The sequence below is a fragment of the Scylla paramamosain genome, chromosome 9 (assembly GCF_035594125.1).
Source record: "Scylla paramamosain isolate STU-SP2022 chromosome 9, ASM3559412v1, whole genome shotgun sequence".
Taxonomy (NCBI): domain Eukaryota; kingdom Metazoa; phylum Arthropoda; class Malacostraca; order Decapoda; family Portunidae; genus Scylla; species Scylla paramamosain.
Genome location: NC_087159.1, coordinates 14948922 through 14971824, shown reverse-complemented (window position 1 = coordinate 14971824; position 22903 = coordinate 14948922). Strand labels below are relative to the sequence as shown.

General features: G+C 35.7%; 1 long non-coding RNA gene across 1 annotated transcript; it reads left to right on the top strand.

Annotated features, from left to right (window-relative positions):
• Positions 1 to 10135: 10135 nt before the first annotated feature.
• On the top strand, positions 10136 to 21624 carry LOC135103660 (uncharacterized). The gene is made up of 2 exons (XR_010270158.1): positions 10136 to 10274; positions 21470 to 21624. It is a non-coding gene; the product is annotated as an uncharacterized LOC135103660 (long non-coding RNA).
• The last annotated feature ends 1279 nt before the right edge of the window (positions 21625 to 22903 follow it).

Sequence of the window (22903 nt, the reverse complement as noted above, 5' to 3'; positions counted from 1 at the left end):
GTTGTGGGGTGAGGTGTTAGTTACTGAACAGAAAGGATTGACTTTTCTAATGTAGCTTCGATCAAGCCGGTTGGTGGCAGAGGACCACATATGATAACTGTTTGCATTACAGTTGTGTTGATGGATAGTTTTATAGTGGAACTCATTATAAAATTATAACAATTGTGTATGTGAGAGATCCACCTCTCATAAACTGACAGTTTTCATATTTTGGCCTCTACAGCAAAATTATATTCAAGACTTCTCAGAGATGTATATTTCAGCTAATTGTGACAATGTCAGTAGAGATCATCATTGAGCTTGAAACTGCATGTGTTGTCATCACAACACTATACTTCTAAAGGGCTTTGTGCAGTCCAGCTAGCCAAGAAAATAAAATGACAACAACAACAACAACAACAACAAGCATGTGTTGTGAGAACTGTCGATTTCTTAATTCTCAGAGTATCTATGAGCTTACATTTTTTTTATTTAATAGTTTTTTCACTATTTTTATTTTTTTGTTTTAACTCCTGATGGCATATACTCCTCAGAGATAGATGATGACATGTATACAAGAATATCTTTGCATTTGCATTTACTAAATATGTTTGGTGATTATATATTTAGTAAAAGTACTTGGCAAATAAGAAAATAGCATTACTAAATTATTATAGGGAGTATTTATTGTGTAGTATTTTTGTTTTTAATAGTTATTAAAATTCAACTGTAGGTAAGTAATATGTTAAAAGCTAGGATACAGGGAAATAGTTCTGAAATACAAGTATTTTCTGGTTTCATCATTATGCATTAGAACCTTTCAGTTTTATTGGGTGCATCAAAATGATCTACATACATCTTTTAACAGCAAATGTCATGTACTGTACAGCTTAAAAACTGTGAAACACTGAGAATATAAATGATTAAAATGTAAATAATAGATAAACATGTTGGAGCTCAAGAATTTGTTGCATGAGATCAAGTACATTAATATCATGTTGGTTGTCAGAAATAGCAGATTACACACTGTATACACTGTTTTTGAATCAAGAACTTGGCTTTTGATGTTCAGGAAAGAGGATGCCATTACTTGAGAATCAATAATTTCAATGGGGATTGGTAGATCATATACATATGGGGTGTGATTAAAAATTTGTGAGACTACTTATGACAAAACCAAAGCATCTGTGGTAGAAGGAAGCAATGATATTCATAAGTTAGCATGCCAAATAAAATATTGTGTCAAGCTCAGGAATTCAGTCAGTCTATTGAGATGATCCGGTAGAGTTATGGCTATGATATAATGAGAGGGATGAGGTAATTTATGTTGCACTGTAAGAAAGGTAGAGTGTGATGAGCAGTTAGAGTGACCCTCCACAAGAATAAATTTTATATATATATATATATATATATATATATATATATATATATATATATATATATATATATATATATATATATATATATATATATATATATATATATATATATATATATATATATATATATATATATATATATATATATATATATATATTACCATAACAAAGATCAGCTGATCTTTGTTATGGTAAGATGCGTGAGTGTAGGGTGGTGATTGTGGACATAATTTCACTTCTATTCAAGTATCCGGCATGTCGGCGGTCCCGTTGATGCCGGATAAGAGGGATTTTACTGTATATATATATATATATATATATATATATATATATATATATATATATATATATATATATATATATATATATATATATATATATATATATATATATAAAATCCCTCTTATCCGGCATCAACGGGACCGCCGACATGCTGGATACTTGAATATTGCCGGATACTTGAATAGAAGTGAAATTATGTCCACAATCACCACCCTACACTCATGCATCTTACCATAACAAAGATCAGCTGATCTTAATCAGCAGCTGATCTGATCAGCTGCTTAAGTGTAAGCACAACACGCTTCCTCTTTTCTACAACTTTAGGCATGATGAAGGCGTCAGGCGATAAACAGTGCACACGCGGGACTGAGTCACTGAGTAAACACAGTGCAGTGGGCCGTGGGTGGCGTGAAGCAGTGCGCTTTGGTGGCTGGCGAGGGGACAAAGTATGCCTCGTGTGGGAATTTTAATCGATTTTATGAGTACACATTGATTTTTTATTGATTTTAAGGCTCGGGGAAAAATGTGCCGGATACTTGAAGCTGCCGGATACTCGAATGCTGGATGAGAGGGATTTTACTGTATATATATATATATATATATATATATATATATATATATATATATATATATATATATATATATATATATACGCACACACACACACACACACACACACATAGTAAAACCTCCATAAACAGAATTATTTAGGGCAAGGTGGCTGACGGTTTATCTGAAAGTCCAGTTTATCTATCAATACACATTTTTGGCCAGTTTATATGTTCATAAACATATATGTTTATTGTTATTTACAGTATATTTTTTAGCACATTATAAGCACATAATAAGCCCCAAGGTAGATATTTACAGCATATTTTGTTATTACAGACTGTACACAATGGTCACTTAAGAGTTCATTTAATATTATGCAACTACACACTTAGTGTTCACTTAGGAGCTCACTTAACTGTACACAACACACTAGTCACAAAACATTATGCACTGTACTACTAGTGTACTTTTGCTTGTCACTCAGAATGTGAGTCAAAGATGTTGGCTGGTGGCTCTGGTGTGATTGGGGATGGAGTGGAGCTGGGCTGACTGGCTGAGGAGGTTGATAAGGGCATTTGGGTTATTTGATATTCAGCTTATTCGGGTTCAGTTTAGGGAGGTTTTACTGTATGTGTGTGTGTGTGTGTGTATATATATATATATATATATATATATATATATATATATATATATATATATATATATATATATATATATATATATATATATATATATATATATATATATATATATATATATGAAATTGCTGATCAAAATAGTGGGATCATCACTAAGGAAGATGCAAATATTGTCTATGTATCATTTGAAACGCTTAATGCAATCCTGAGTTTGATCGTGTAGTACATTGCTACTAAGTTTTTGCCCAAACTCCTCACCCCATCATTACAACATGTGCATTCAGATTGTGTCAAAGATGAATAGAGATTTTCACCCACACTTGCATGAACTTTTTACCTCTAGTTGCTGGGTATGGCTCCCTATAACTTCCAGTTCTTCCTTAAGATGAAATTTGAGATAAGAAAATTCAGAACAAATCACATACAAAGAATAGAAATTGAGGGAATCATGTCAGACGTGGCAAAAGTGCTGGAAAAGGTATATTGCTGCACAAAGTGACTACTTGACTTGAAAGGGGATGGTGGCAAAATTCATATCAGGTATAGTTTTTGTTTCTATAGGCAGTCTTACAACTTTTTAATTGCATGCCTTATGGTGAAAAAAAAAGTACCTAAATAAATTAGTTATGAAATTGAAAAGTGATTTTGATGTCTTCATAGACTTTATTAACAAGAAGTAAAAGTTTAGTTGAGCTTTCAGGGCTAATTAATTGGAATGGGTAGTATTGTGGTATTATGCCCTATTCTTAATATACTTCATTTCAGTTATTTCTATGAAGTTTTGAGAAAGGTATAAAAATTTCAGACTAGGTTATGGTATATGAATATGGACATTGCATCATGTCAGTACATAACTTGCTTTCAGTTAGTAATAAATTTGTCACTGAAGAATATAATGTATTCAGGCCTTAACTTAGTTGAGGTTAAAGGTTGTTCATAGTACATTATTTGTTGACATGTACTTTATGATCATTCAATATTTATTTACACAGGAAAATAGATAGCATAGATATATAAGAGGCTTAGATTTGAGAATTTATGTTTCAAAGACCTATTTAAGTCTCACAAAAGTGATACTCAAATTTTATACGAACTTTTCTATGTTTAGGATTTTGTAATGATAGTATAAGTAACCTATGGGTGTACATGCAAGCATGCTGGGGAAAAGGATCTTGTGTATTGTTTGATGGAGTAGAATTTATCTATTATATGTTCGTGTGGTTTCTGTATAAAGAACAAATGTAGATGTAGAGTCAGACAGTAACAAAAAATCAAGGTCACACTCAGGGATGACAGGTCAAGTGCTGATCCAACCCAACAAAATACTTCTCTTTTTGTCTGGCTGTGAGTATCACAGTGTTTCTCAATACAAAAGGAAAAGTGCATGACATTTAGATTTTTTGGGTCATAAAACATTTGACATTATTTCCCTCATAATTGTTGAACTAGACCTTGTGAGAGCTTGATTTCAATGTATGTTAAGCCAGAAGACTCAGTTATTTTTTTTCAGTGGAAATTTTAAAATTTTGTACTATTAAAAAAAGTTCCATCAGTTATTTTTTTAAAAGTAAAAAATTCAACTTCAGCATGACATAGGAATTTAACTTGTTTTATTTTTAAGTTCATTTGTCTCATTAAGAGTATATAAAAATACAAAATGAAGAAAACAGTCTGAAAACCTTAAGGATGTGATCTGCCATTCCTTCATGGAAGCAATTGGTAATATTTATGCTATCATGAGAAGAACAACAATTACAAGTACAGTGTTACTTGATAAATTTTGTATGCAAATAAATTATTGGCAGTTACTAATAATTTATATATATCTTAAGTTTGGATTTCCTTACATCTTACAAGACTATCATGACCCTAGAATACTTTCATGTACTTACAAGGAGCACAGGCCAGGGTGACAACACTCTTCAGACCATTGAAGGAGTGAGGTCTGATGATCTCCACATGAGGCCTCAATTTTTTGTGACAGCCATGGTAAATGTGAATGTTCTGGTCTGGTCTGGTAGGCTTAATGCTTGATACCTTGCTTTTGTGATACTGGATTTATTTTTTGAGCAAGGATGATATGAAAAAAAAACATCTTTGTAAGGCACTGTGGCCATTGCTGGTGAGCCAGTGTGATCTTTCTTTTCCACTGTGTGGAAGTATACTTCACTACTTTGACCTAGTCTATGGATTTTTATTACACAAGCCTGTTGTCTGATTCTTTAGCTCACAGGAAAGTGTTGCTCTTTTTTAGATTGATATTCAAATGAAAACCTTTGACATGTCATTGTATTATATATAAATGTAATATTACTATATAATGGAAAATTATTTAGGAGACTATCAAACAACATTAGATCCAATAAATGTGTATGAAGCCAAAAAATGTGAAATTGGATTTGGAATTTGTGCTCCCCAAGAAAATGTATACCCAGCCAAAGGTATTTTTCCAGGATATGTTTACTGCAGGAGAAATCAGTTCCATAATTATCTTGCCATAGACAATTGACATGGTAGTGCATGCAGGTGCCCAGTCATTGTGTAGGTGTATCATGTTTTTGTTTCCCTGGTGTTTGATGATTTGAATGTGTAATTATAAATATGTCCTTGTGACAACACTAAAGAGGCTCCTCATTTCATAGAAGTGGATATTGTACAAGGAAAGATATTCACAGGATTGTTTAGGTAGATTATATACAATGCATTCCCTTCTTTTCTTTATATATGTTTTGTTCATTATTATTACTTGTGTTTGATTACAGCCATTTATGAAGTTAGTGAAGTACTATTGGTTTGTGTGACAGTAAGTTGTAGACAATAAAACTGTTTAGATGAATAATCTATTTTCCAGTCACTATAGACAAGGAAAAAAAAACTAAGTATGTGTATATTAGAAGAATTTTCTTTCATATTCCATAGAGAAGATTCAAGAAAATAGAACTGCACTAAAAGAAATTATGTATATATTTTATTGTTTAGTCTTGTACTTAAACAATTACTTTCTGTAGGTAATGGTTTGAAAAGAAATAAGTAAATTATCATGTTTATATTGATTAATTACTTCCAATAAGGAATATTCTTCTTCCATGTTGACTAATTTACCCTGAAAGACTACTTTATGACTACAGCAGAGGTGACACCGATATGAAATTTACATCATGGTTAAAGTTTTACTATGATGATGTTAATGTTTAAGTAGTACTAAGTGATATTTCATATCTGTAAACTACATTCTATATCTGTAAACTTCATTTTATATGGTGTACTATATTTAATTTGCCTTAGAATGCTGTCTTTCTTGGCAATATATTATTGTTTGATTAGTTTCCTTTGTTCAGGAACATCCACAGATCATACTCATACTGTTTTGTATTGATATTCTGCTATCTAATCTTTTGAACACCAAAGTTGTCCCTCCCAGAGACGTTCGCTTCCCTCTTGAAAAGTTTTTCTGTGGATCCACCTGCTTTTTCACTCTCTTAGGTTGTAAGGTCTATTTTTCAGCATAATAATGATGGATCATGATATCTGAGCAAATTCCTGATAATAGTAAATTTTATAGAATTAAGATTAAGAATTTGCCAACTCATTCAAAACTGTGTATTGTGTATAAATAAAGTGGAGGTTGAATAACAATGATGCAGTACGACAGTACACTACACTGAGTCTTGTCTGCTATGTTTATGGCTTTACCATACAAATTTATTATTTGAAAGGTTTGCTTGTCCTGCCCAGTGACTTATCAGTTATAGTTGCTGCAGGCTAAGCTGATCAGAAAGCTACACCAACAGCCTCCAGCTGATTGATGCATGCATAAAGTTCTTGCCTATGCTCCAAATTTTTATATTTAAGACATTTCAATCACCCTCTCAGTTAGCCTTGTCCTCACCTGATTTTTAAAAAATATCTATAGGAAAGCAATAATAATATCAAAGTATTAATACCTTAGAAAAATTGTGGAGACATTTTGCATAAACACATTCATATGAGCATTGTCATGTGCCACATTTTGAGTGTCGTGTGTCAGCTTTGCCTATGGTGAATAGAGTAATGAGTTTGTGACCAGCCAACTGAAACTGTTATATTCATTTATTTTTTTAAAGAAAGCCTTAGAGACAACTAAGAAAACTGACCTCCATCCAGACATAAAGAAGTTATGTCAGCAAGCTCTGTTATGGTTTACTATAAACAAACAAAGCTTGAAGATCCTCAGTGGCACAATTTGTATTTCACAAGCATTCAGGTTTTGAAGCTGTCATGTTCCTAAAAGAACTATTATCAGAATGCATGTGTCTTGTATTTACATATGTAGTCTGAAGAGTGAGGAGAGAACTCCTACTAATGTAATATATTGTGGGAAAAGACTGTTCATGGGTAGATAGAATAATTGAACTGTAGTAAAAATATATAATTGAAGATGAAACAATAAGAGGTATACCATGGTGAATGTTAGTATAATTAGGGAAGTATGAAAAAAAACATAATTTATAAAAGTTATTGAAGAAAATAAGCAGATGCCAACATTAGTGATTCTGCCTCATTGGTTTAACATAACAAAATTATGTTGTATGTTTAGTGACATTTGCTCTGAGAACATTTTAATGTGCATTTGATTTTCAGTTGAGGCTTGAATAATGTATAATTGTGTGCCTTTTCACTAAGCCTTTTGTTTGTTATTTAGTTCTACATTTTATTTATTTATTTATTTATTTACTTATTTATTTATTTATTTATTATTTTTTTGGCACCATCCTCTTCCACTGTGTTCTGGGAATCAAGGTATTAGAGGATTGATGGTATGTAAGATTTGGCATTTCCTCTCAGACAATGTGGACAAACTAGGTATAGAAAATTGATTTACAAAATCACATGATACATAAGAATTAGATAAGCAACATGTGTAAATCAATAACAATTGAAAAATTTAATCCAATATATATATATATATATATATATATATATATATATATATATATATATATATATATATATATATATATATATATATATATATATATATATATATGACTAAGTGTAGTTCTGAAAATCAGGTGAGATTACTCCATCAAGGTCATGACTGGGGTCTGGTGTTTGTACATATATATAGTGCAAGTCAACTTTGATTTTAAATAGAAACTTTGCATAACACAACCTGTCTTGTGTTCATGGTATGAGTAGGGTATTTGGGTATTTCATATATATATATATATATATATATATATATATATATATATATATATATATATATATATATATATATATATATATATATATATATATATATATATATATATATATATATATATATATATATATATATATATTTCACAAAAAAGTTTTCCTTTGAAATCAGATTTGAACAAAATATGAAATACTACATATCAATTTTGTCTTCATGTGTCGCACAGTGAAACAGTGTGTTCTGCCGAAGGGATATCAAATTTTTCAACTTCAAATGGTAATAATTGTTGTGGAGCCTTCAATCTGAATTTTATGATTTATTTCAGTATTGAGTGTAAAGAAATGTAAATAACATAATCTTGGGTAATTTAAAAAGTTATTGTATGAAATAAAAGCATGAAACCCCACATATGGTTGGTTAAATGAGATTGATCACTGACAAAGTATCCATCAGTGAAATCAATTGCCAAACCCTTGCAGGAAAAGAATACTGTTGTCTGGTGTAATATATTAGGCACTAAACAACAAAATCAAGAATCACAATAGATTGATTAAGATAATAACTTCTGTGGGTCGATAGACTGCAGTGGGAAGACTGGAAAACATGTACCATAATATGTTTAGCAATATTTTTTTTTTTTCTTATTTTACTTAGTAAGAATGGTACATAGCTTTTTAACCAAAAATTCTTTTTACATGGGCCTATATGATTTGTACTTATTTACCTTATTTATTTATATCTGTAACACCTAAGTATTATGTTTTACCAAATTGAGTAGTGTAGAGTACATGTAAGTTTTGTTGTGTGTATATACAGTATAGGCGACTTTGATCATAAATGTGACAACTGCCCCTGATGATGATGATGATGATGTAAAGATGTATGGTGTAGAATAAAGTGACTCATCTTTGTTTGTAGGAGGTGTACTTACCATTATATTCCATACACAAATGGTCAGGCTCCAGTAGATAATATGATTGGCTTACTGCATCCTTTTGTATTCAGTTTAGGCATCCTATATCGTACTTCCGGTCTTGTTAGGTTTAATTGATATACTTATTTAATGTTTATTTATTTATTTATTTATTCATTTTTATTTCTAATTGCCTGAACATATTGAGATTGTAGTCTCGTGTTTTTTTATTTATTTTTATTTTTATTTATTTATTTATTTCTATAATACACTGGTTATCATCGCTGTCTAGTTTGTAGCACAAGGTAAGGCAACGCTCAACAGTGACGCCATGTTTATTTATTCAATACACCATAACAGTGAGATAAATAAATAGATATAACTAATTTTGAAACGCTTTAGACTCTCACAAGGACATTTCCAGAGGCCAAATATCATTGATTCTCTCTCTCTCTCTCTCTCTCTCTCTCTCTCTCTCTCTCTCTCTCTCATATATATTAACTATTATTAGGCCTCCTTGAATCCCATCCCCATCAGACGTTATTATAAGATGAAATAAGACACAAAACATTTGACTTTGAGAATGTTGCCCTTGATTTCTTTTTTGATGAGAGAGAGAGAGATTGTAGCAAGAACTGACAGTCACTATCAGCCACATTCATTCATACCTTCCAAGATCGCTACAGAGGGGCTATGGCTTCCTTTGTTCTTGTTCACGTTGATGATTAGAAGTAGACCGTTGGTTAAACAGTTCTTTTGAACTGATATCTACAAATATTAATGAAACAACTGTCAGCCACAACGAACGATGTAGCTAATCATGGTGAATATATTTAAAAATTCCTTGGGATACATCTCGTAAAAAAAATAAATAAAATAAATAAAAAAAAATAATGAATAAAAAAAATCATTAGTCATGATATTAGTTTTCTTTCATATCTTATTTTCTGTCAGTGAGATAGATATAAAATTAATGGAATATTGGAGTAATCCTCCACCACCCAACCACTCACCACTTTCCTTCAACTGTTATTCGTCTCTCCCTTGTCTCCTGTGCTCGAATTCAGAATGTCTGTATTTCCTCGTTTTACACTGCTAATAAAAAATAAAACGCTTTGAGGAATGAGAACGATAAGAATATTTTCTGAAATAATCAAGGAAGATTTTTATTAGAAACCACAGGTGTTCAAAGTTTCGATCCCATGCTTCATAGTAACTGAGTCGAAGCCGCCGAATGATTCACTCCACGATTACAAGTTACGACGTAGTGAGGAGATGGAGCTGCATTTACTTTTCACACAGAGCCATTTTTCTTGTGATCTTGGGGACAGCTCACTCAAATTGGTCAGGTAAGGAAGTGACTCATATATAAGACTGATAAAATGTTCGGTATTGTCGAGGTAAGAGTCACAGTCATGGAAAATGTGGCACTCTTCTGCGTCATAGTCAAAAGTTGTCTGTGTACTTAGGTTTGGCAAACCAGTCCAGTTCAAATCCAGTTTATGATAAAGAAACATTATTGACATAAAAAAAAAAAAAGTGGTATTTCTTGATAAGAAGTCCGCCCCCATTCCTCCCAACCTCCCCTTACCCTTCAAACAAGCTTGGGGGCCTTTGGGGATTTTTTGGGGAAGAAGAAAAATAAGTGAAATATAGGCGTTCAAAAATCTAAGAAAATTAACCTTAATATTTCGAATTTCCCTAGCCGGGGCAGTCCCCGCCGGGACCATTAACCTAGGACATCAACCTAACCTAGCATAACCTAACCTAACTGGGGGACTACGCCCCCTGGACCCCCTTGCTAGGACGTTAACCTAACCTAGCATAACCTAACCTAACCTTGCATAGCATAGCATAATCTAACCAAACGAGGGACTTAAAAATTATACTGTTATGCCATAATGGTGTGTTTTAGAGATTCTCAGGGCGAAGGAGGTGGGTACAGTTTGGCAGCTTCATTAATAAACATATGGAACTTCTTTTTCATGTTTGTATATAGCATCTAAAACATTGCTATTGCTAAATATCCCTGTTGAACACTGGCAGTTGTCGCTTTGCCTCCCTTCACTGGGTAGCCATATTAACGAATGACTGAGACTTTTTCAGAACGCCTGACACGTTTCTGAAACAAGCGAAAAAGAAAAGTGTAACTGAACCTACCGTGGAAAATCGTAATTGGTGGCCACATATATGCCCTCATGAGTGGCAGCGCGTAATTGGAGGGATCAGCTGTATAGATACCATAAATTCCTAATATGCCGCTGCCCTCAAATCTCAGTTATAAAGAAAATAAAATAATTTAACTGTTTACGTCTGACTCGTGCAGAGCTAGCTGAACTTAGAAAGTGTTGAATTTCTCCTCAATCTTGAGTGCTATTACAGCCATACTAGTCACAAGCCCCCAATTTTTTTTACGTTTGCGGCAAGGTCACTGAATCTTCTACATGACTTGCGAGTTTCATGCTTGTATGTAACATGGAAGTGATATCCAGATTAACCAGAAGTGTGGCAGCTTTCAATGTTTTAGTGGATGTAGTTTATTTTTTGCTCTGTTATATATTTGTTCTTATTTCAGCAAGTATAGTACATGCCTTAATAGCCTCTTGAGGTAGTTGTTGATGTTCTATGGTGAGAACACAGTGAAAATTAATAGTAATGTCATTGCTGTTTGCAGTCAAAGGGTTAAGTTTGTAGTAAACAACAACTTTACTCTGTTGTAAATGAAGTTATATAGTATTACATAGAAACACAGGCCACAACAGACTTTGTGATCTTCATGATGTGATCTAACCTAGGACTCCTAAGGCAATAGAAGAAAAGGACAGCAAAGCAGAAGGCTCTCTTCCCATCCTCCACTCCTTCCGCCATAAGCTGTACAGGAAACAGGTCAGAAATAAATACCTTATGAGGTTAGAAAAGGAAAAACCTCAAGGAAATTTTACAGGAAAGAATGAAAATAGATGGAGTGAGAATCCCCCATTTCCTGGAGGCAAGGAAGTTAATCTCTAACAAACAAATACTGTTAGCTGTGGATTGGAGGCAAAATATTTATCAAGATGGCATTTAAAAGTCTCTACAGTGGTGCAGTCCATCAAGTTCCGAGGATAATTTTTTTGATTTATGAGAGTTGAAGGATTTCACAACAATATTGCAACAGTTTTTCGCACGTAATTTGAAAAGTATCATGAAATATTTACTGCAGTCTGTGTTATCAATGCCTTTGATTTCAAACACTTGTAACAAGTCACTTGAAAGTCTTTGTGTTAATGGGAATAGATTTAATTCTTTAAGACTCTCTTCATATTATTTTTTTCTTTAGCATGGTATCATTTATGTTACTCTACACCGAACTTGTTCTGATTTATCTGTCTTTCTGGTAATAGGGGCACCATGCACAATACAGTAAAATCCCTCTCATCCGGCATGCGAGTATCCAGCAGCTTCAAGTATCCGGCACATTTTTCCCCAAGCCTTGAAATCAATAAAAAATCAATGTGTACTCATAAAATCGATTAAAATTCCCGCGCGAGGCATACTTTGTCCCCTTGCCACCAGAGCGCACTGCTTCGCGCCATCCGCGCCCCACTGCACTGTGTTTACTCAGTGACTCAGTCCCACATGTGCACTGTTTATCGCCTGATGCCTTCATCATGCCTAAAGTTGTAGAAAAGAGGAAGCGTGTTGTGCTTACACTTAAGCAGCTGATCAGATCAGCTGCTGATTAAGATCAGCTGATCTTTGTTATGGTAAGATGCGTGAGTGTAGGGTGGTGATTGTGGACATAATTTCACTTCTATTCAAGTATCTGGCAATATTCAAGTATCCGGCATGTTGGCGGTCCCGTTGATGCCGGATAAGAGGGATTTCACTGTATTCCAAAAAGGGACTGACTAAAGAGCTATACAGTGTGAGGATTGTATCTTTAGATTTATATTAAGCGCAGCATCCACCTCCACCTGCAAAGCGGCTCCTTTTAACCGTAGACTTTTTTCCATTGTTTCATCTTTGTCATTAAAAACATAATACTCGTTGAACTTTTCATTAATTTATAATGAACTGCGCATGCGCAGTGAATTCTTTTCAAAGTTGTTAAAAGAAAACTGGATAAAAAAATGTTAGAGTCGATGGATCACATTGAAATCGTGCATGGTAGCAGCTAGAAAGATTATGCAGGTTCAGTAAGAAGGTTTTGTCTAAATCTATATTATAAAGTAATTAAAACATTAGTCAAACATAGAGAAAATTTTTTTGTGCATAAGAAAAATCACAAGAAAAAAACCTACTTGTAAAATGAAAATTTCTTCTTACCGATCGTGTGTCACCGTCCCGTCTACTTACATGACAAAAATGGTGACTATAGGACAATAAATAACCCAGTCATTACAGGAAAACCTCAAAAAAGCATGTTTTTCAGGAGAGGCAAAAATAGATCAACTTTCAATAAGATGCCTAAAAATCAGTAGAAACGAGGCTAGCTACCCCTAAAACTTTTCCATTTTCTCTCTTGCTGAGTCAGAGAGAGAGAGCAAGATTTATAGGTGTGTCATTTATATATTGTTATATTTGTAAATCATTGCTATTAGAGGCTTTCTATGCAGTGCTGAAACATTGCAAGGCTCAGCGTGTGGTGCCTATAGCTTTTATCGCCTTTTTATACCCTTCCCTGTACTTTGATTTTATTTGATCAGGTTAGTGATGCAAGTGAAACATAAAAATATTCTTGAATATTTATTTATTTATTTATTTATTTATTTTTGGCCTTTACTGACTAGATAGTCTCACCCCTGGGGTGACATCTCCAACTTCTTCTCGCAGTCTGCAATGCTTTCTTCTTCTATTTTCTTGGCGATTTCGAAGAATCTGTTGGAAGTTAGTAGTTTAGATTCGAACATCACTTCCATGTCCTGGATAGTCTTATATCCAGAATTTGCCAAGGCAAATTCTGCTAGCTTCATGTTGATGTCGAACACTCTGGTCGGAAGCTGTTGAGGTGATGTCCAGTGCTTCGTCTCCTCCCCTCACACCTGCCATTTTTCCGAGAGCTGGTATGCAGCCCCATACCTATTGGCAACTTCCTGATGTTGTTCAAGGTGTGATCCACATTTCTTGCATTTTGCTTGGGGCTTCAGCAAATTTGCCTTTTCTACAATCATGTATGCCAGTCTTATGGCATCTCTTGGTACTCTTACTTCTGTTCTCAGCTGTCTCTTCAGCATAGCAGGAGATGTCTCATCTTTGGATGTTCCTGGCTGTGGCTCCTCCACTCGCTGTGGCTGTGCTGAGACAGTGTGATGCTCCTCCATGCGTGGCGGTGCCACGGCTGGCTCATGTTCCACAACAATGCCTGGCTGTAGTGGCTGGTGCTGTCTTCTCTGCCGTTTCACTATCCTCGCTTCTTTCATCTTCTCCATCAACCTCTTTCGCTTCGCTGATAAACGTGGCATAGTGAGTTATAGAGTAGATGCTTCTGGGACAGGTTGGCAGAGATGCTCACTGTGTAGATGCTGGATACGAACTGGCTGGTGGGGGACGTGACATGCGTACAAAGTGTATACTCACACTACATACTGGTACCAAGTTGTCAATTTTGTCATTTCCATTTCTTTTACCTTTTGATTTACTTTATTTTAGAAAGGTACAGTATATATTTTTCCTTTTTTCTTTCCAGCATAGATTTTGCTGTAGAGAAGGACAATTGTAAGCCATTGATAGAGAAATAAGCAATTCTCTCTATGGCAGCTTGCCGCGCGCGGCCACCGAGACGCTGCCCCAGCACGGCGGGAGTTGGGGGGGTGGGGAAACCGCTCTCTACCTAAGCCTAAACTTGTCAGATCTGTGATTATTGTATACCAAACGTTTCCCCTATCATGTGGGATGAATTTAAGCCCCCCCCCAAAAAAAAAGAGAAAAAATAATTTTCAATGCAATTGGAGGTGGGCACTGCCCTTAAAAAAAATGCCGATTAAGCCAATTATTTTGTGTGCCTTCTTTATGACTACTGAACATTGTTGGCTAGGTTTTAGGCTAATCAATATTGTTACTTCTAAATAAATTTCGCTGTCTGCACTTTAAAGTTGGGTACCTTTGAAAATATACTTAGCTTTCTCGTTTCAATACCCTGTGTGAAGTATGTTACACTTACCTGGATTAAAACTCATTTAGCAAGTTTGCCCCCACCCTGACAATTTATCTAGATTATTCTGCATTTCTATTACTTGTTTGTTAGAGACTACGGAATTAGTTATTTTGGTGTCATCAGCAAACTTTGATATTATACTGTTAACCTTCATCAATGTCATTTAGTATATAAACAAGACTGATCCCTGTGGCACCCCACTGGTTATGTTAGTCCACTTGGATGCTTTTCCATTTATTACTACTTTGTTTATGGTTGTTAGCCAGTTTCTTATCCATCTCAGCTTGTTGCCTTGGATAGCATGTGACTTTAGTTTAATCAGTAAATGTTTCTGGGGGACTTTGTTAAAGACCTTTTGAAAATCAAAATATATTATATCTACTGCTTTACTTTCGTCATACTGGTTCAGAATATTGTAGATGTCTAAAAGGTTCATCAAACAAGAACATTTGTTTTGGAAGCTGTGTTGAGTATTTTTAAGTAATTTGTTTTCTTATACGTGATTAAGTTTGTCTCTTACAAGTTTCTAGCATTTTCTATACGACTGAGGTTAAGTCAATTGGCTGGTAATTGCATGGTAAAGATTTACTGCCTTTTTTAAAAATTGGAGTTAATACCAAACTGCAGGGATTTATTTATCAATAAAGTTAGAGGTTTAACTAATTTGGATTTTTAAGATGAGGGTGAGATTGTGTCAGGCCTGGGTGACTTGCTTTAAGTTTATCAATGCATTTTGAAACATCTCTTTCTGTTATGATGGTACTACTAAGGGTATTGCTGTTATTTAATTGGACTGATGACACCATAGGGATGTTGCTGAGGCTTTCTACTGCAAAAACTGAGGCAAAGTGTTAAAGTGCTACTAATTTCCTCCTCATGATTAGTGAAATCTCCATTTTCATCTATAATTAGTCCAATAATTTAGGTAATTACTCTCTTTTGCCTGATAAAGCTATAAAATTCCTTTGGTTTCGCCTTATTTTGGCTTGCAATGTGTAATTTGGTTGACTTTTCTGTGTGTTTGATTAAGCTCGTTGCTGCACACCTTAACTCTGTGTATCTATCGTGTTCTTCGTTATTACTGTATGATACTATGAGTATCCCTCTTGGTATGCAGGCATTCAGCTATTTGTGTGTTCCACCACATAGGCTGAACATTTTGAGTGGGACAGTGATTTTTCATAGGCATGCATTCTTGCACAACTTTTAAATATTTATCAGTGAAAAATTTCCTTTGAGCATTAATATCTGTGGTGGTACATAAGTAACTCCAGTCAGTTTAATTAATCACTGATCTGAGTTTACAAAAATTTGCTTCTCTGTAGTCAGGGACTTTTTCTTTGTTTTTATTTGACTTGTCAGCCAAGAAGTTAATAACAAAAGTGATTGCATGGTGGTTGCTATTACTGAACTCCTAGCTGACTTTCAGATTTTTTATTAGTTCATCTTTTGTAGCAAGCATGAGGTCGAGCACCTGGTTTTTGCGTGTCTGGCTTTTTACAGATTAAATAAGTGAGCTTTCTTTTTAAGTTATCATAAAGATCATGGCCATGATGCAGGGTGAGTGGTTCACCCCACTTCATCACTGGTAGGTGGAAGTCACCAAGGATTACAGTGTCATGTGTGTTACTTATCTTGCTAATTTGTTCATAAATGTCGTGTTCGGTTTGCACTGGTTGGGCTGGATTTTTTAATTATTTTTTAATAATATAAATAGAACATCTACATTTTTGACAAGGGGTTTTGATAATAGTACTGTGTTGTGAATGGTTTTCATGTAATATAAGATGCCACCTCCATTTTTATGTACTTAGCATTTTTGAAATGTTGTGTAACCAGGGAAGTGGGAGAGTAGGTGGCTATTGTAGTTTCAGTGCACTCATATTTCAGTCTCAGAAAAAAATGTGCTGTGGTGTTTGCCTTTTGTGCTAGAGGTGTGAATCTATTATATTTTTTATATAATGCTTTACTCAGCTGTTATTTACTGGAGTTTCCTTGGTTTACATGAGCAGCAACTTAGTTATGATACTGTTATGAAAGTAACCTTTCATTAATGTGTGACTCCAGTTCAAGATAATTTGTTTTTTGATATGAGATTATTCTGTTAATTGTAGTAATTACATATAGGTTTGTTCTTGATCCTCACAAAATTCTCTCTCTCTCTCTCTCTCTCTCTCTCTCTCTCTCTCTCTCTCTCTCTCTCTCTCTCTCTCTCTCTCTCTCTCTCTCTCTCTCTCTCTCTCTCTCTCTCTCTCTCCCTGGGAAACATGTCCCTGATGATGCTGTGATTTATTAAGGTAGCAGGTACATGCAACAAGTGTGTATCATTGTAGATAGGGTGGGGAAGGCAATGAGCTGGGATGCTGTCATGTAGTCATTGGGAACTTTGTTGGCACAGATTGTGAATGACTGGACAGTGCAGCATGTAGGATAGGGTTGGCAGCCTTCTCCAGGCAATGAGCACAAGGTTATGGACCTGTGTGAAGTGTTTTTTTGAACAGATAGCTGAAGTGGAATCTTTGCAAATAAGTGATGGTAGTTTAACAGGTCCTGGTGAGGGATGCATAGTGGCTCCTGGCATGAAGCTGTGATGTGCCTGGTGGCAGAGTGGGATCCATGTTTCATTAAATCAGTGAAGTGGTTAAGCGTGAGAAAGAATGCAGCTGAGTTGATTGTAGATTTGTTGTGTGATAGATTGGCATACGTTGGGAAAGAGACATTGGGCTGAGTGGTGGCCAGCTGTGCTGCTGCATCTGCCTTTTTGTTACAGGGGATGTTGATGTGATAGGGACCCACTGTAAGGAAACTGAGTTGTTCTCCTGGTAGAGAGTGAAGATGATGTTGGTTGAAAGACAGCAAATAAATGTTGTCTTTTGAGGAATCTGTCAATCACCTGTAATGCATTGATTGATTTGGAATAGAGATGGATGGATTTGTTTAATTTTTCACAGGCATGGTGGAGAGCACTGAGTATTGGCACTAACTAAGCTTGAAAGTATGAAGCTCCATCAGGCAGAAGGGGTGGGTCATACCACCACAAAAATAATGAAGGCTGCCCTTGCTGCTTCTCTAGCACCACTGGACCATCCTTGAAATAGTGCAGGGCAGTGGGTGAGGAATGTGAAGCTGTATCAGCCAAACCTCTCTTTCATGAAGGAGTTGGTAGAGCAGACTTAGGCTGAGGGCATGCAAAATAGGTGATGGTGTAGGGTTTGGGGCTTTGGGGAGGAGGTGGAAGATAGTCAAGGACTGGGAGTTGAGGGCCACTCTGAACTACACCCTCCACCCCAACTCTTAAACTGCAATGGCCACAGCAAACCCAGTCTTTCTCTGGGGTGGCATTGGAAGGCATGAAATGGCCAAGTAGTGAGGGAAGTGTCTGCTCTTGTCATGAAAAGCCTCTTGTATAGTGACTGGGAGCACATCCTGACTCTTTCCATTTGTGGATCTCTGTCATTCTTGGAGACTTCTGTGTTCACCACCAGCTTTGGCCTTCCTCTTCCTTCACTGATCTGGTAAACTAGCTTTTAACTTTGCTATCCTCCATGATTTAGTGGAATTAGTGCAACACCCTATTCATATCCCTGATTGTCTTGGAGATATGTCTAACATTCTTGACCTTTTCCTAACCTCTAATCCTACCGTTTATGCTATCACTGTCTTCTCGGTTGGGCTCCTCTGATCACAATCTTGTATCTGTATCTTGTCCTGTCGCTCCAGTTCCTCCTCAGAATTGCCCAAAGCAGAGGTGCCTTTGGTGTTTTGGTGCTACTAATTGGGGGATCTGAGGAGGTATTATTCTGGTTTTCCATGGAACAACTACTGCTTTTGTGTCAGACATGTTTCTGTGTGTTGAGCGCATAACGGAGGTGATAGTGTCGGGCATTCCTTACTCTTTCACCCTGAATCTTTCAAACTTTGGTTTAACAGCCTGTTCTTGTAGTATACATGATAAAGATGTGGCCTACAAACAGTATTTTAGCCTTCTATCACCTGAGTCTTATGCACTTTATACTTTTTCCCTGAACCATGCCAAGTCTGTTCTCCAACTAACCAAAAATTCCATCAGTAGAAAATGTCAATATCTTTCTAGATGTAACTCCATTGTGACTTCTGACACCTCACCATAAATATCTCTAATAACTTTGCTTCTTCATCTTTCCGTCTTGTATTTCAACCTGATGGCACCACTGCCATCTTATCTATCTTCAAAGCTGAACTCTTAATTCAAACCTTTGCTAAAAATGCTACTTTGGATGATTCAGGGCTTGTTCATTCCTCTCCACTCTTTGACTACTTCATGCTACCCATTAAGATCCTGTACAGTGATGTTTTCCAGGCCCTTGGTGGCCTTAACCCTTGAAAGTGTTGTGGACCTGATGGATCCCTCCTATTGTTCTTTGAAACTGTGCCTATATGCTTGCACCTTGCCTAGTCAGTGTTTTCCAACTCAGTCTATCTACATTGAACATCCTTGGTCTGCTCTTTACTAATAATCTAAAGTGGAAACTTCACCTCTCATCTTTAGCTTAAACAACTTTTATGAAGTTAGGCATTCTGAGTCATCACTGCCAGATTTTCTCAGCCCCATGGCTGCTAGCTCTGTCCATGTATGGAGTACACTTTACATGTATGAGGGGTTCCACTCATACCACTCTTCTAGACAGGGTAGAATCAAAAGCATTTAATTTTTGTCAACTCATCTCCTCCAACAGACTGCAGTGTTGGATCTCTTGCTCTCTTCTAGTGCTGTTTTCATGCTAACTTCTCTCCTGATCTTGCTAACTGCAATTTTCCCCTTCTCCTGTGGCCTTGGTACACATGACTTATTTTCTTTCACCCCTCTTCTGTCCACCTTTATAATGCAAGAGTTAACTAGTATTCCCATAACCAGTATTCCCAAACATTCATCCATTTTTCTAGTAAACTCTGGAACTCCCACCCTGCCTCTGTATTTCCTCCTCTTTATGACTTTAACTCTTTCAAGCGAGATGTTTTAAGGCATTCATCCTCCATTCATCCTCCAGTTTTTTATTATTGTTTTTGACTTCTGGTGCATCAGTGGAACTTTTTTTCTATGTAATTTTGTTGCCTAGACCAACACCCCTCTTGCATAAAAAGTGTAAATGAGGGACTCAGAAAAGAAAGGGTGAACTCACCATTTTCCTCCATAATCAGATGTTGAGTTCATCTCTTTGTTACTGAAAATAACAGATAAATAAAATGTGTAAAATCTAGCTTTCCCAGCTCCTGCACAGTAGGTACCTGGCTTTGAGTCATGTGTTTTAAGGAATGGAGAGCTGTACTTGCCACTAGCTGCTGCCCAGTAGCTGAATGTGTAACATTTTGAGCCAATCAGTGCCCTCCCGGTGTCCATGGGCCAGTTGTCACACCACTCTTACATAACCACAGGTCAGTGGTCATTGTGGCTCTCCTCATGTCATATTTACTGCGTAGTCCATTGTCCTTAATTTTTTCTGGCAAATTTGTGAAGATGAGTAGCAGTGACAGCATGATACTTCTGAACATACCAAGAAGTGGGAGAAGCATGTAGACAAGTGAAAAAATGTTCAGGCAAAGAAGGTGCCTACTTGTTAGATGGGTCCTGCCTGCTAGTGTGTGATGGAGGCTATTTGGTGCATCTTTGATGAATACTGGAATCTAGGTGACGCAAAACTTTTATGTAGCTTTGCTGGTGTCTACATTTTTTTGTCTGCAGTAGACCACAAAAACAGGCTTTGCTCACCATACTGATGTGTGACAACCTCTTGACTACTCATATCAAATTATATATTAAAAATGCTTTCCAACATTACTTAAATTAAGTAAACTGGCACATTCAGAGTGTTTCTATTTTATTTTAACCTTGCAAAAAATTTTTCAAAACATACTTTTGGCAAGTTCAGCCTTTCTTTTCTCACTGCCTCAAATGTAGTTCTGTAGAACAGACACCCATGTAGACAATAGGATTTAAGTCCTTTATTTATACCTACCTGCTTTCCCAACATTTTTATTTATTTACTTTTGAGAAAGAAGAATTGGGGTTTGCAACTGAATCCTGATCAGTAAAATAATCTTACCTTCATATTACTGCCCTAATGCTGTAGACATCAATTTTGGGTCCAGTCAATTCTGTAGTTTCATTTGTTGTCTTATTTTATATTTAGTGTGTGCAAACAATTAAACATCCAGTTATTATTTTAGCAGATATTTGAAAGAAACCATTAAGGTCAGCTTGTATGACTTCAGCTAATTGTGATAAGTGTGGTTTGTTAGTGGTTAGTGTAAAAATACTCCAAAAGTCCTAGTAAAAGATCAATAACTCATTTGATTTAAATCTTTTGTCAAGGGTAACCTTGGTAGCTTTCTGCTGAAGATAACCATATTAACTGAGTCTTGCTACCACAGGAAATGCAGAAGAATGGAAGAAGAGCTGCAAAATGTTTTGAGGAAAATGTTTCTGCAAAACATCTAAGCTAAGGTGAAGAGGAATTTCAAAGTAGGCGGGTGATGATGTCTTTGATGGAATCATTAAGGAATGATGATGAAGGAATGATGATGAAGATGGAATGATTTAAATGTAAGTGGATAAAAAGATAGTGGAGTGTATAAGGCTGAATATGATGTTAGAGTAGAAAGGAGAAGTAGTATGTAGCTAACATTTTTCTCACATATGCAAGTTTTTTTTATTTATATTTAGTTGTCAGGGATTTATACAACTAGCATACCTTTCAATGGCAGCAGCACTGAGAAGAACCTGTGGGAGTAATGTTATGATATGGCAGCCTTATGATTGGCTGGGAAGCCTCACACCCTGCAAACTTTAACCTTGAAACCATGCACACCTTAAGGGAACACAGTTCTTTTTCTGACACTGAGGCATGGGAGTTATTTTCTTGTTCATGATCGTAGTGTTACCTTGTGAATCAAGGAATGAGCTACACTGACGTGTTTAATATGCATGTATATATGTACCTATTAGTTTATTCATCAAGTGAATGAGCCTCATTATTTGAGGATGTGAATACAAATGCTAATTTGAGAATGGAAGTAGTAATTGGAGATGTTAAACAACTTTCATAAGGGAATAATTGTTTCAGTGTGAAGTATGGTCACTATTGTTAGGAAGAGAATTTTATGTTGACCCTCTTCCTGAGCCCTGAGGTGTTGCTTGTACTGTTGCTAGAATTAATGAACTGTGTTCATCCTGTGTCCCTCAGACTACATATAGAGCAGCTGATTGTGTTGGATATTCAGGAATTGGAATTTTGGATTCTGATTTTGCAATACTAAAGACACAAATAATTTGAAATAAGCAGTATTTACAGTGGGATTTGGTAAAGTTGGTAGTGATGCACTGTGTGGCATTTCCCTTTTCTCAAGAAGCTTGAATAATCTGTGATAAAATTATACCAGGCATCTTGCTCAGACAGCTTTGCTTGAGTACTAGTGTAGATGATCAGTGTCATTAATTGTAACATATGAACTCTGAGTGATTAAATGGGTAAGTGAAGTATCAAGATGGTTAAGGCATATGTTTAGATGATGTACTAAAGTGTTGTGATGAGAGTGAGAGTCCTGCATATAAAAATTGGTAACCACTAAATGTAACTGATAACTCTTCTGTACTACTTGCTCATGTGGAGGGAGTTCCTGGAGATAACACGGTAGAGGTAAATCCAAAACAACCTTTTTTTTTTTAGCCTCCATTTAACTTTTATGCTACACAGCAGCAAACCATTTTTCCAAATCATATTATGTAGCCAACAAAATGTTTCACAGATTCTTGTCACTCTCCTTCCCATATTTACTTTCCTCTGACTTCATATACTGTGGAAGGCA